We start from the raw sequence: 14539 nt of genomic DNA on the forward strand, positions 1-14539 counted from the left end.
TCCACATTTAACTTTTGCAGGCGGTCAACATATCTTTGCATCTTCTGGAGATGAGCAGTGACAGACTCTCTGTCTCTCATCTTGGTCATGATCATCGAAGTGATGATCCCGTGCCTTTCCTTCCTTGTGCTTTGATTTTACCTATCCATCAAATCTTGATGCATCTCGTAGGGGTAGAAGTCCTCTTAAGACTTTTGGAGTTCTAAAGTCAAGGTGCCGAGCATGATGCAATGGACTTTCGTAGCATCTCGCTCGTGGGCCTCATAAGCAGCAATTTCTTCGGGAGTAGCAGTGTTGATGTTCACCTTTTTCGGCTCCTTGTCGAGGACATACTCCTTGTCCTCGTAGCGGGTAACCGTTCAGATGTTACGGATCCAATCATTAAAACTGGATCCATCGAAGATCACCCTCCCACACAAATTCATGAGTGAGAATGAGCCGGAAGCGTTTGAGCCTGAAACGTTGTTTGAGTTCGACATCTGAAAAGGAAAAGAGACAAAGTTTGATTAGATAAGAATCCCCAATTAAACACCCAAATGACAAATTAGGGCTAGGATCCAACAACATTATTTACAACTTAAAAAAGGGATATCGTAATTTAAATTGCAAATAATTTGAAGGTAAGTGAATGACGGTTCACTAATTTCCACCATGAAAAAAAAAATGATTAAGTTTTAAATGTATTGAAACTCCTAGATCTTTTGAGATTCATTGAACTTTTCAATGGCATGTTTAAATCTCGATATGCCCTTCAAGTTTGTGACTGGGATACCGAGGATCACAAACAAGGTGTGAATAACCATGCAAATGTACATGGTGCCCCCAATGTTACAGGCACCTAATCAATGTGTTGGTTAGCCACACACACTCCACTAACGTCTTAATAAGGGTGCAAAGTGTAATTTCATGGAATAGCATCAAATTCACATTTTTCCTAAAGTAACTAAGATTGGGAATTATATAAAAACATTCAGTTACTTTATTAATCATTATACTTTTAATGGGTAATTAGTTGCCCTATCCTACCCGTTCGGCTAACGACCCTCCACCAATCAAGGAAGCGGTGGGTGAGAGTGGACACCCGTTAAACGGCCTTTTTATAGGTCATAACCTTATACCCCTTTATAGGTCGACTTCGTGAATGAGGTCTACTAACGGTAAGACTAGCATTTATCTTATACATATATAATAATTATTCTTATAATATTATAATGGTATATGGATGAATTTTAAAGTTGTAAAATTCTAGGGTTTGGAATTTAATTATTTCAAAAATTAAACTTTTTACTAAAAATTTAAATTTCAAAACTTGAGGGCAAGTTTTGAAACATTTCAAAACTATCTAGATCGAATTCAAATAAACAATTAAACAATTAATTTTGGTGATTATTTAATTTTGACCTAATCCAGTTTCATGCAAGATAATTCATTAATTAATTCAAATAATTAACATTTATCAAATAAGGTAATAATTATCTAATTAAATGACAAATATCTTTTATTTTGACAAAGATAATTATAAGGAATCAATAAAATTCGGATTTTATTAATTAAAAACAATTATGGTAATTATCCTAAGTCAAAATAAGAAAAAATTCCGAATTTCCCTCTGTCTGACAGCCCGACTCGCCGAGTCCCCTTTTGGACTCGTCGAGTTAACTTTGGGACTCGACGAGTCTGTCAGGAAGAAGGGTAGAAAATCAATTTTAAGCAAAGGACAAACATACAATGCATCAAATACAATAGAAACCAAGCAATGATCTGATACCACTGACGGGTTTCTAGCAAAAGAACATCCTATGTGCACATGAAAAACCCTAAAGCTTTGGATCTAGGTTTCTTTATTGTACATGCAAATTTATCCAAGGCTTGTTAACCCTAATCTAGCATACAACAAAACTAATTGAATATCAAATAAACAAGTTAGATGAATACCTTCATTGTTGATTGTAGATCTTGAAGCTTTGAGAACCTTAGCACCCCAAATGTTGTGCCTCTAATGAATCACATACACCAAAAGCAATTGGATGAAGCGAGAGAGAGAGTGGAGAGGGAAAAATAGGCTCCATGACTCCTAGGGTTTTAGTATAGCCGAAATCTCATGCCCAGGGGGTCCTTATATAGGTGTGGGAATTAGGGTTTCAGTGATTATCCTTATCTGGTTACTTAGCTACCAATCAGACCAAGGATACTACTAGAACCCCTTTGGACGAATTCCTAAGGCCTTATCCTTATAATTCGTCCACCCTATACTCTAGTGTTTCCTTACCCAACTTTGCAACTATCACATAATTACAAGTTCAGTCCCCTTAATTCAATTAACCTCTTTTGACCACAAAATTAATTCTTAATTAATTCTTGACCAATGTTAGTTAAATAAATATGATTTCTCTTTTAATATATTATTCTTATAATATATTAATAAACCATAACATCCTCTTTCTCTATTATTCATCCAGTCAAGTTGCTTTGGTGAAGGTAACCCAAAAGGACCATGCACAATTGGGTCAAGTACATACCAAATATAGTTATGGACTTAGACACTAATCCAACAGTAACTATTTCATCTGTTTAAGCCTAAAAATTGGAACAACCTCATAGTATGCCAAAAATTAAATATTATATTAGTCTCTTTGTGACATAGAGAGTCGTAAATGGAATCAAGGGGGGAGCAGAATGCCTAATCTTTGTTGTATATATGGTCAGTAAAAGTTTTATAACCACAAGAAACAATGCACCTATGCACAAAACGCTTTTGGAAACAAATTGCATACAAACCCATGTTTTCATCGATCCACATCAGAAAAATGAGATTGGATCCTTAGTACCAATTTAAGCAAAAAATATGGAATGAAATTAACAACATAACCTTGTTAGACTAACCTAAATTGAAATCCTTAGTAGAAAAGAGTTGTCTTGGACAAGCTCATTATCTTCAAAAGTTGATGGTTTGTTAAGCAATAATTTTCTTCTCAACCACTTTTTATTATATATGCTGAACTTGCAATGACTCATATAACAAGGAAATTAATGAATATAACAAACTGCAGTTCCAAAAAATCAACAAAGTATAAAATTTGATGGACTTACCAGAGGGAGCACCCTCATATAGATCACATTTTCATCTTGTTAAACTTCCATAAATAAGTTAAAACCTTCACTTAGGAATTTTATCCAACAATTGGGGTGTGTAAACTCAAGTTCAAGATCATATTATTCAAACTCTGTACATAAACCATCAAAACACAATTCATAAATTCATAATAAGTCCCCAAATATCCATTAATGAATATATATATATATATATATATATATATATATATATATATATATATATATATAATTTAATATTTTTTTATGCATCATGAATAATTCATAAGGAAAAATCCCAACCTTTTTCTGATTTCTACATTTCTGATTTGATTATATGACATCTTGATTGTAAGTAACACCTTGATCACTCCAACCATCCATGATCACTATAATGCAAACACATGAATCATTGCAACACACACCAATGCTAATTTTTAAAAAAGATGAAGATTAAAAGTAGAAATCAAAATCTATATCGAGTTTGCAAATCAAAACTCAACCAGGCGAAAGTATCAAATATCCCCTTTATTAATGTTGCAACAAAATTGTGACATATATTCAAAAAGATTTCAAAAAAAGTTTAGATTTGTGAATAACTAGTATAAAAGAGCCTAAATTTAGAGACGGAAATGAGAAACCTCTTTTATGATTATGCTATCTAACAACATATCCTTAGTAATCATCATGACTTCACTCAATGCATTTAGGGGATAAAAGATTTGAATGAATTATCATCAAAACCAAATAAACGAGTGAGAAACCTTGATCAATTTCCAATTTGTACATTTCCAAAAGAATTCATATTAGAACTAATGGGTTTTCTAGATTACATTAAACTTAATTGCACAACGTAAACATCATAAAATATAATTATGGGCACATGCAAACTAAAGATATATGTATTTTCTCATTATAGCAACATACTATTGAAACAATCCCAAAACCCTATCCTAGATAATAATTAGTAGAATGAAATACATACCTTTAGTGTTATAATCGCATGTAGCACTCTTAAATTCTCATATATGCTTCAGAAAGCTAACACCAAAATTATTACTACCTCTAATGGCTCACACCCAAACCCTAGAACCCTAAAATGAACTTGAGGAAAGGATGGAAAGGAATTTTCAGTTATAGCTTTGTAAGTGAATAGTAACCAAAAATCCTAGCCCTAATTAGGGACTTATTTATAGCTGCTACGATACCAGGATAAACCCTAATTCGAATATTAAAATATTCAAATTTAATCAGATATCCCTATCAAGTAAAGGAGGGTTCCAAAACCCTTCTGGAGGAGCCTCAAAACCATCCACCTAAGGAAGGTTCTGGAATCTCTCATTTGCTCAATTATTGAACAATTGCAATCCAACCCTTGTACCTCTAATTAGTACTAATTAATCAAAAATTAATTTCCAATTAACTCTAAACTAGTTCTGATCAATTTCTAATTAATTTTTTAATCATATAATAAATTAATAAATCATTTCCTCTCTTTTCTAATATCAAGTCTAACTATTTCTGGTTATGAGGTCAACCTAAAAAGGACTTTGCTTTTATTCATTAGATTATACCAATTTAGTTAAGACCCTAGACACCTTAATCCAAAAATAAAAACATTAGAGTTTTGGTTGACGTAATTATAATTATACTTATTGTACTTTTGAGTTATGCACCACCCTAAAAGCTTTCTTTACTAAATGAAATAGAAAGAACTCTTGCATCACTGATTAGGTCTAATAACGAATTCAGTTATTAATTAAAAAGAATTCAATCATCATGGAGGTATCGAAAGAACTGGACTGAGATTGTGGGGTTTTTAACGAAGTTACAAGCAGACGTGTTTGAAAGAATTAAGCCAAGATGGGTCTTGAAAAACAAATCTACATCAATTAATCACAAATTAAAATGGGAGAATCACAAAATATTCAACAGTTTGAACATATGTATGAAATATTATTCTTTTGATCTAAGATAGTAGGTGCTTCGTGATATAGACGAGACTGTTAATGAAAGTTGCCTAATTTCTTGCAACCATGAAATCGTGTGGTGCAATTCTTGAAGAAACTAATTATAGAGATTGGACTCATGGTTGTTGGATGGATGCGTGAAAAGGGGGAGTTGCTAATCGCAATGGAGTGGTGGGTTCTATAGTTAATCGTCGGTTGTGGGAGCCAAGAAACCATAAATAGGTACTAATCAAGAATAAACCTATTGTTAAACACTAGCAAACGACTTGAGCTTTGTAACCTATCGTGTTGACATATTCTCGTTTTTCGGTGCCATTTCAATTGAGTTGACTGTGCATGTGAGTTCTAGGAGTTCTCATTTGAATGCATAAAGGCAAAGCACCTTAATCAATGAAAGTTTACTAATCTGTATGCGTGAGCTACTTAACTACTTGGAAGACATGGTAAGCCCTTGTGTTGCCAGATGGCAAGAAATAAATATTGAACAAGTTCAGTCCATGTGAGTTTGGATTTGTCACAAACATTATCTTATGATAATGGTTATGAAAAATTCACATGGATAGGAACGCATACACCATAAAATCTAAGTAGTAAGGTTTCTCTCTGCTTCATGAAAATGATTGTGAGGAAATGCTTTTACTAGGAAGTTTTTAAGGAGATAGCAATTGTGTAAATTGCATTCTCAAATTTGATTATGACTACGACATCCCTCTTCATAGTTCGAATTGTGAGATTTGACAATTAGTTGAACATTTAAGACTTATTGTTGTAAGTTTTGAAATGTTAGACACACATATGAGCTTTCTAATAAAAGATGTATGAGCTTAGATAAATTCTTATCGAAACATCACGTATCAGAAATATGAACTTTGGTAGTCAATAAGTATTGATTTCTAGAAGACCATCTGTTTTCTGGGTACATGTCAAAGCTAGTGGGAGCATAAGTGTTATGATGGTAAGGATATAATTATCATGTTAGTGGGAGCATGATTATTATGTTAAGTGTTGCAAGTTAGCAATATTAATTATAGAAAATGTGACAACCCGAAACTTTTGTCTTGTACCTTAGTCAAATTCTATCAATGTTAAACTCGTTTAAGCTATCTTTAGCATTGTTTTGAGCCTGTTTGGATGATCTAAAGCCTTGTACAACCAAAGTTTGAATTAGGGATGGGTTGGTTTAAGATTTAAGGTTGCAAATAGGCCAAATACTCCATAAAAAGGAGTGTGTGTCCACACACATGAGTGTGTGGCCGCACACCCGAGTGTATGGCCGCACACATGAGTGTGTGGCCGCACACACGAGTGTATGGCCGCACACACGAGTGTGTGGCCATACACCCATCCTCCAGCCGCACACTCATCCCTATTTATATAAGGTGACCCCTTCACTCATTCCTTTCATTTGGCTACACTCTACTTTCTCTCTCTAAAAACTTCATCCAAGAACGCTCTCAAGGCCTAAAAAACGTGAGTTTTCAATCACCTAGTTTATCATGCATGAAGGACCCACTTCATCTAAGCCTTGATTCATCAAATTTCATCATGTTCTTCATCTCTTGAAGGGGTGCAGCCGCACACCTTCATAAGGTTGGCCGCACACTCCTAAAAGACCCTCCAAAGTGAGAGTTGGACTTCCATATTCGAGTTGGACATGAACCTAGCCTTGCTACACCCTAGATTTGATGTTTTGGACATCTTTGTGTGGAGTGTACAACCGCACACCTGGCCTGGCCGCACACCTATGGCTGCACACACCTTAAAGGTGACCATACACCCACCTCATGCAATCCTCTAGGGCTCTAGCACTTAGTACAAGTAGTCCCATGTTCCTAGAGTGGTTCTCCATCACATTTAATGGTGAGATACCTCCATTTGACTCCTTCATGTGTCATTAAATGTAATTTAGCATCAAATCGTGTTCAAGGCTTCACTTGAGCGTCCAACGTTTCGTGTCGATCCTTCATTCAAATCACCCGAGGTGAGTTCATACCCCTACGTTTTTCGAGTTTTTCATGTTTTTAGGGGGGAATACAAGCAAAAGTACAAGGAAACCTGTGCTTAAAGTATATTATTTTGTTTAAGATAATTATATTTTCAGAATGTTTTTAACACGGAAAACAGTTTAACAAACGATTAACAAATCAACTCGTAGAAACAGTTTTGAAAACTAGAACAATGAACTTGTGAATCATGTAGTAAAATATATGACTTTATAAAGGATTCATGCAACTCATAAACAGGATTTTTAGTATTATTACTTGTAAATTTGTTAGGCTAAGTTTGAGACACGTCCTTGGTAACACTCCCACATAATCAGAGTGTAGGACTAGCACTTATGACCAGAGTCTCTTGTAGGGAGAGCGTGACTGTTGTGTATAGATCTATATGGAACTGACAATCTCGCAACTCACTGCTCGCTACAGTCGGACCGACAGGTCTGCGGGTGACAAAGTCATTAAGGATACAGGCCGTTGCCGGCTATATCCAGTCATTTATGGTCATGAAACTGAAAACCTAGATAGCAGAGATTTACTTTTGTAATAATGAATCAAGTGAACTAACCTCAGAGTAATAACCAATTTAATTACTGGAGGGTATTAATAATAATATCTTTAGGAGTTAGTTCATCACGGTTTTCTTTTATTTAGTTTTTTTAAAGCTAATATACCTCTCTGGGTGTAACCAGGGTTTTTAAAAGAAAAATACTTTTATCAACACGAGTATGGTAGATACTTGCAAACCTCATTTTAAAACGGATAATCAACCATCAACCTTTAAGGAAAATATAGGATTTTCCCGGGATAAACCGAATATACAAAACAGACTATTTTACAACCAACATATATTCATATTCATTCCACAACTCCTTGGATTGTACATATCTTGTACGAATCTGGAAGTCATGGAAGGAATGGGCTTTCAAAAACGCTTTTCATAAGAAAATATAGGATTTTCTTGAGGAACACTTTTCAAAAGGATCAAAGAACATTTTTCCACCAAAAACTAAACACTTATGAACTCACTAGCTTTATGCTGATATTCTTCAAAACTGCTTGTATTCTCAGGGAATTAGTAGTCAAGTACTTCCAGGAGTTTGGAGAAGTTGGAGCATTAGAGTCACGTCTTTACTATTTTACTTTCGATATGAACAAAACTATGTATTAAACAATGTAAACCTTTTTCATATATGTATTCAATGTCTGGTTGTGTTTACTATGTTTGCTATGATACAACTGTTGTGATACTATGCATGACGTCAGCCACCCCCAAACGTTTTCGCCGTTCCGGTTTGGGGGTGTGACAGATTGGTATCAGAGCCGTTGTTTATAGCGAACTAAGTATACCGAACGTTACATGGTATACAAGTATAAATACTAAGGGACCTAAGTGCTCTAAACTAAAAAGTATACTTGTGAGAATACAAGTATTTTTATAAAAGTATATAAGTATACCCGAGTATTAGAATCTGTGTTGTAAGTAGAACAAAACAAAAGTATTTGGATGTTGGACATCGCGGTTAAACCTGGGCAGTTATGTAATCATGTCTAGGGTCAATATAGCCTGATCAACTATATTCATTCGAGACATGACCAACATGTGCTTGGGAGTGACTGTGGTGTTACAGCAAGTCTAAAACTTACCTAGATACTAGAGGAGTTCTAGAGCCAAACATAAGGATTAAAATTCTATAGGAGTATTTCAGGATGCTATAACGACCGAACCAAAAACTTACCCAGGAATCCGTCCCTCGAGAATCAATCATGAAACTATAATACATTAGAAGTATTATACATTCGATGCCTATTAACTATTCCTTTACCCTCGCCGCGTGTAGATAGCATGGCTGGATTCCATCTTCCTGGCGACCTGTACTTTCCTAACCAAGGAGATGATGGATGGATGGATCGAACCAGAGCTAGAAGGAAACCATGAAATCCCTTTTGACGATGGCATTGCCGAACCATTTCCTGAAGAGATTGACTCGGAAACAGAAGTCAAGAACTTACTCCCAGTGGCCCCAATACCAAATCCCAACCCTTCGCTTGTACTTGAAGGCCCAACGCCCATGTGGGTCGGTAGCCTGTATAGGTGGAGTCACGAACAACGCCAACCCCACCCGTATAATGGGGAATGCTGCTTCTACAATGTAGACGGAGGAGGCTCCGCAAACAGAGCCCTTTCGATCATAGTCCGCCGAGTGGCCCGCAATGTCGAAATGAACGTGGAGGCCATTCAACGAACTGTGGAACTCGAGGTAGAATCGTATGCCAACGCAAACCGTATTCGCAGTCTTGAGGTTGCTTATGGGAGGATTTTGAGAGACAACGAAGCCCAAAAGCGAGAGCTAGCTGCAACTAAAGCTGAAGTCATAGAGCTTCAAGCACGCCAATCAGTATACGAGAGTTGCCTAATTGAAATGGAGCACCAGTTGACTAACCTAAGGTTCCGCCCGAGAAGTGCCTGTCCCCAGTAGGAAATATTCTACTTGTCTTTCCTTTTGGTCTAAAGAATAGCTTTCCTATTTATGTTCGAAGTAGCTCCTTTCTCTGTAGACATTCTTGCCTCTCAAGTACCGATTTGCTAGTTCTTTATGTTGTCAAATTGTTCCTCTGTTGGTATGCGGTAGACCTACTCCTAGGTCAAAATTTTCAAACTATGTGTAATCTTGATATCGACAATGGTGGCAACTATCATATTACAGTTAAAGATTTTCATTGTCAAAAGTGTACCTTAGATCGATAGCATGAAAAGTAAGCAACTTTATCAAGGTCCTATCACTGTTTTGTCCTCAAAACATTAATCATGAGATGTACTTAGATGGTTATTCCTTTCCACCATCAATTTCGTATTAGCTTCGATATCCTAATCGGCACAAAATGGTTAAGCCTCAAATAGTGCTGATCTCCTTTACGATTTGTCTCAATCTTCCCTTCAACGAAATCCTCACTGGTCTCAGTGATAAGATTTTTCGAACCTTCGCATCATTTCCTGCGTCAAGCCTAGGAGCATCTGCGAAAGGAATGATACGCATTCCTGGCTCATGTTGACAATAGGACACAAGAAGTTAAGGACCCCAAGAGCATCTTCAAAGTCTGCAACTTTCTCGATGTCTTCCCCAAAGACATTCTAGGGATTTCTTCCAAGTGCCAAGTTGAATCCCATATCGACTTGATCCTCGGAACTACCCTTATAGCTAAATCTCCATATCGTCAAGAGCCGACGAAAATATGAGAATTACTCAGCCATCCCGATGAGCTGAGCAACCAGGAGTTCGTAAACTTATTGTATGTGAACTTTGTGTGCCCAAATCTTTTCTATCCTTGCTAAGACCATATCATGGGGACATGGGTCGAATCAATGAGAGTCAGATGAGCAAAACGAGAGATCTTAGTGCATAGATAAACGTTTAGGATACATCCAGAGGCAACCATTGTTGCTCAAAAACTCTTTTCTTGACATATAACAGATCATGCCTCCGAAGAAGCAGAACCAACCCACTGGTAAGGCCCCAATCCTCCAGATGGACTCAGCTACAACCGTAGCAGCCCCCTAGCTGTTCTTAACACTAACAACACAAATGTGAGTAGACGTGTTAATGGCAGGCCAAACCTTGGTGTTAACTAACCTAAAAAACAAGTGCCTACTGGAAAGGACACCCTTGATCCCTAACCTAACCTCCTGAAACGAAAGTTCAAAGGAACTTGTTCAAGCCAAGGACCTATTGAAAGGCAACGAATTGGGTCAGTCAATACCCCAGTCAGCCCTGTTGTTCCAACACCAACCACACCCTACTTCGGAAACCTCCCGCACTGCAGCAAATGCAACCACCATCATCATGGAGTTTGTCGAGTGTTGCATTGCACCAGATGCAACAGGAAGGGGCACACCTCCAGCAGATGTAGGACCCTAGTCAAGTTCGTCACTCTGAATACCAATGTTGGGGCTAGTCCAACCTGTTACCTCTGTGGTAGTGAAGGGTATTTCAAAAGAAATTGTCCAAGGGCTAAGGATGGAAAGGAAGCTCACTTCGTGAAGACCCCGAATCAATACATCACTTCCACTACCGATGCTAGCATAGTTCAAGTGTGCGGTGCATGTGGCGAAATGGGGCATTTCAAAAGAGACTGCCCAACAGAGAAGAACAATGAGGAACAGGAGGAGTCTAACCTCAGGGAATGAGGAAGCATCAAAGAAACCTGTTGTGTATTGGTATGTTCCGAAAACCTCAATAAATATTCATAAGCGTGATTTCTTTCCTCGTCCAAATTAAATCATGACATTCTTATAAGATTTAAAGCCCCAATGAGTAAGTTATGACAACTTAGTGAATACGTTAAGTTCATTTGTAATTATACACGGCTTGTATACGCCAAGCAATCATAAGAAAATCTAGTGAGAACCATTCCATCAAGAGTTCATAGTTTCAAAACATCATGACCCTCGCATTAGTAGTACCCACCAAGCTCAAATGAAACACACAAAACACCAGAGACGTTCATCTAGGAACATCAATGTTCTAACAAAATGATCCTCCCGGACTAACTTAACGTGCGATTCTACGACGTCATTATGTTTAGTTCGACTGAGTCTATGTTATACCAAACCCTTTTGTCTTAAATCGTTCGATCGTCAAACTCCCGTCACTCGTAACGACAATTAGATGCGAACTTCGAAAATTCATCTCTCTTCGAAACCCGAAGGTATTCATGCGAAGAGTATGAATCAGAACCAGCGGATACGACAGTGAAGATCCGCTGAAACATCTAGCGAGAGCCCGAGTACAAAAAGGAGAGACTCACCTATGTATACCTTCGAGAAGTAATCCGTTTTCATGGGATACCTGTAATCATTGCCTCTGACCGGGTTAGCAAGGTTACCTCGACAACTTAGCAACATACATCCCGCCTTTCACGTGTCAAACCTAAATAAGTGTCTGTCTGATGAGACACTTGAGATTCCCCTCGACAATATCGAGTTAAACGAGAGTCTACACTTCATGTAGGAATCATTTGAACTCATGTACCAGGAATTCCAGCGCACGAGAAGAACGTTGTATCTAGATAGTTAAGGTTAACTGGGATACCAAACGAGAACTTGAATTCACTTGGGAGCACGAGAATCCAAGGAAGCAAAAGTACCCCATCTTTTCCAAGTCCACGAGTTACAACTCTATTCTTGAATTTCGAGACGAAATTCCCTCTAACGGGGGGATGATGTGACAACCCGAAACTTCTGTCTTGTACCTTAGTCAAATTCTATCAATGTTAAACTCATTTAAGCTATCTTTAGCATTGTTTTGAGCCTGTTTGGATGATCTAAAGCCTTATACAACCAAAGTTTGAATTACGGATGGGTTGGTTTAAGATTTAGGGTTGCAAATAGGCTAAACACTCCATCAAAAGGAGTGTGTGGCCGCACACATGAGTGTGTGGCTGCACACCCGAGTGTATGGCCGCACACATGAGTGTGTGGCCGCACACCCGAGTGTATGGCCGCACACACGAGTATGTGGCCGCACACCCGAGTGTATGGCCGCACACACGAGTGTGTGGCCGCACACCCGAGTGTATGGCCGCACACACGAGTGTGTGGCCGCACACCCATCCTCCAGCCGCACACTCATCCCTATTTATATAGGGTGACCCCTTCACTCACTCATTTCATTTGGCCGCACTCTACTTTCTCTCTCTACTTTCTCTCTCTAAAAGCTTCATCCAAGAACACTCTCCAGGCCTAAAAAACGTGAGTTTTCCATCACCTAGTTTATCATGCATGAAGGAACCACTTCATCTAAGCCTTGATTCATCAAATTTCATCATGTTCTTCATCTCTTGAAGGAGTGCGGCCACACACCTTCATAAGGTTGGCCGCACACTCCTAAAAGACCCTCCAAAGTGAGAGTTGGACTTCCATATTCGAGTTGGACATGAACCTAGCCTTGCTACACCCTAGATTTGATGTTTTGGACATCTTTGTGTGGGACGTACGGCCGCACACACAGCCTGGCCGCACACACCTTAAAGGTGGTCATACACCCACCTCATGCATTCCTTTAGGGCTCTAACACTTAGTACAAGTAGTCCCAAGTTCCTAGAGTGGTTCTCCATCACATTTAGTGGTGAAATACCTCCATTTGACTCCTTCATGTGTCATTGCATGTAATTTAGGATCAAATCGTGTTCACGGATTCACTTGAGCGTCCAACGTTTCGTGTCGATCCTTCATTCAAATCACCCGAGGTGAGTTCATACCCCTACGTTTTTTTGAGTTTTTCATGTTTTCAGGGGGGAATACAAGAAAAAGTACAAGGAAACCTGTGCTTAAAGTATATTATTTTGTTTAAGATAATTATATTTTCAGAATGCTTTTAACACGGAAAACAGTTTAACAAACGATTAACAAATCAACTCGTAGAAACACTTTTGAAAACTAGAACAATGAACTTGTGAATCATGTAGTAAAATGTATTATTTTATAAAGGATTCATGCAAATCATAAACAGGATTTTTTGTATTATTACTTGTAAATTTGTTAGGCTAAGTTTGAGACACGTCCTTGGTAACACTCCCACAAAATCAGAGTGTAGGACTAGCACTTATGACCAGAGTCTCTTGTAGGGAGAGCGTGACTGTTGTGTATAGATCTATACGGGACTGACAATCCCGCACCTCACTGCTAGCTACAGTCGGACCGACGGGTCTGTGGGTGACAAAGTCATTAAGGATACATGTCGTTGCGGGCTATATCCAATCAGTTATGGTCATGAAACTCAAAACTTAGATAGCAGAGATTTACTTTGTAATAATGAATCAAGTGAACTAACCTCAAAGTAATAACCGATTTAATTACTGGAGGGTATTAATAATAATATCTTTAGGAATTAGTTCATCACAGTTTTCTTTTATTTAGTTTTTTAAAGCTAATATACCTCTATGGGTGTAACCAGGGTTTTTAAAAGAAAATTGCTTTTATCAACACGAGTATGGTAGAAACTTGCAAACCTCAGTTTAAAACGGATAATCAACCATCAACCTTTATGGAAAATATAGGATTTTACCGGGATAAACGGAATATACAAAACAGACTATTTTACAACCAACGGATATTCATATTCATTCCACAACTCCTTGGATTGTACATATTGTGACAACCCGAAGTTTATTCCGTCATTTTAACCTCTTCTTCCGTTAATAAAACCTGCCTTATTAAATTGTCCGTTAACCTTTTGGACTAGGTTAATTAACTTGGGACTTTTTATGACTTCGTAAGGGTTGGAACAAATTAGAAATACCCTCAATAATACCTTGAAAAGTTTTAGTTACAACCAAGTCAAATTACGACCATTTAATCGGGTGCGACCAAAAGCCCCATTTAACGTTAGTATCGGGTAGATTTCCACCGAGCCACAAACTCAAACCCCTATATAAGGGAGACTAAACCTCATTTACACCCTTTTCACTCTCTCTCTCTCTACT

Source organism: Lactuca sativa, chromosome 4 (genome assembly GCF_002870075.4).
Source record: "Lactuca sativa cultivar Salinas chromosome 4, Lsat_Salinas_v11, whole genome shotgun sequence".
Taxonomy (NCBI): Eukaryota; Viridiplantae; Streptophyta; class Magnoliopsida; order Asterales; family Asteraceae; genus Lactuca; species Lactuca sativa.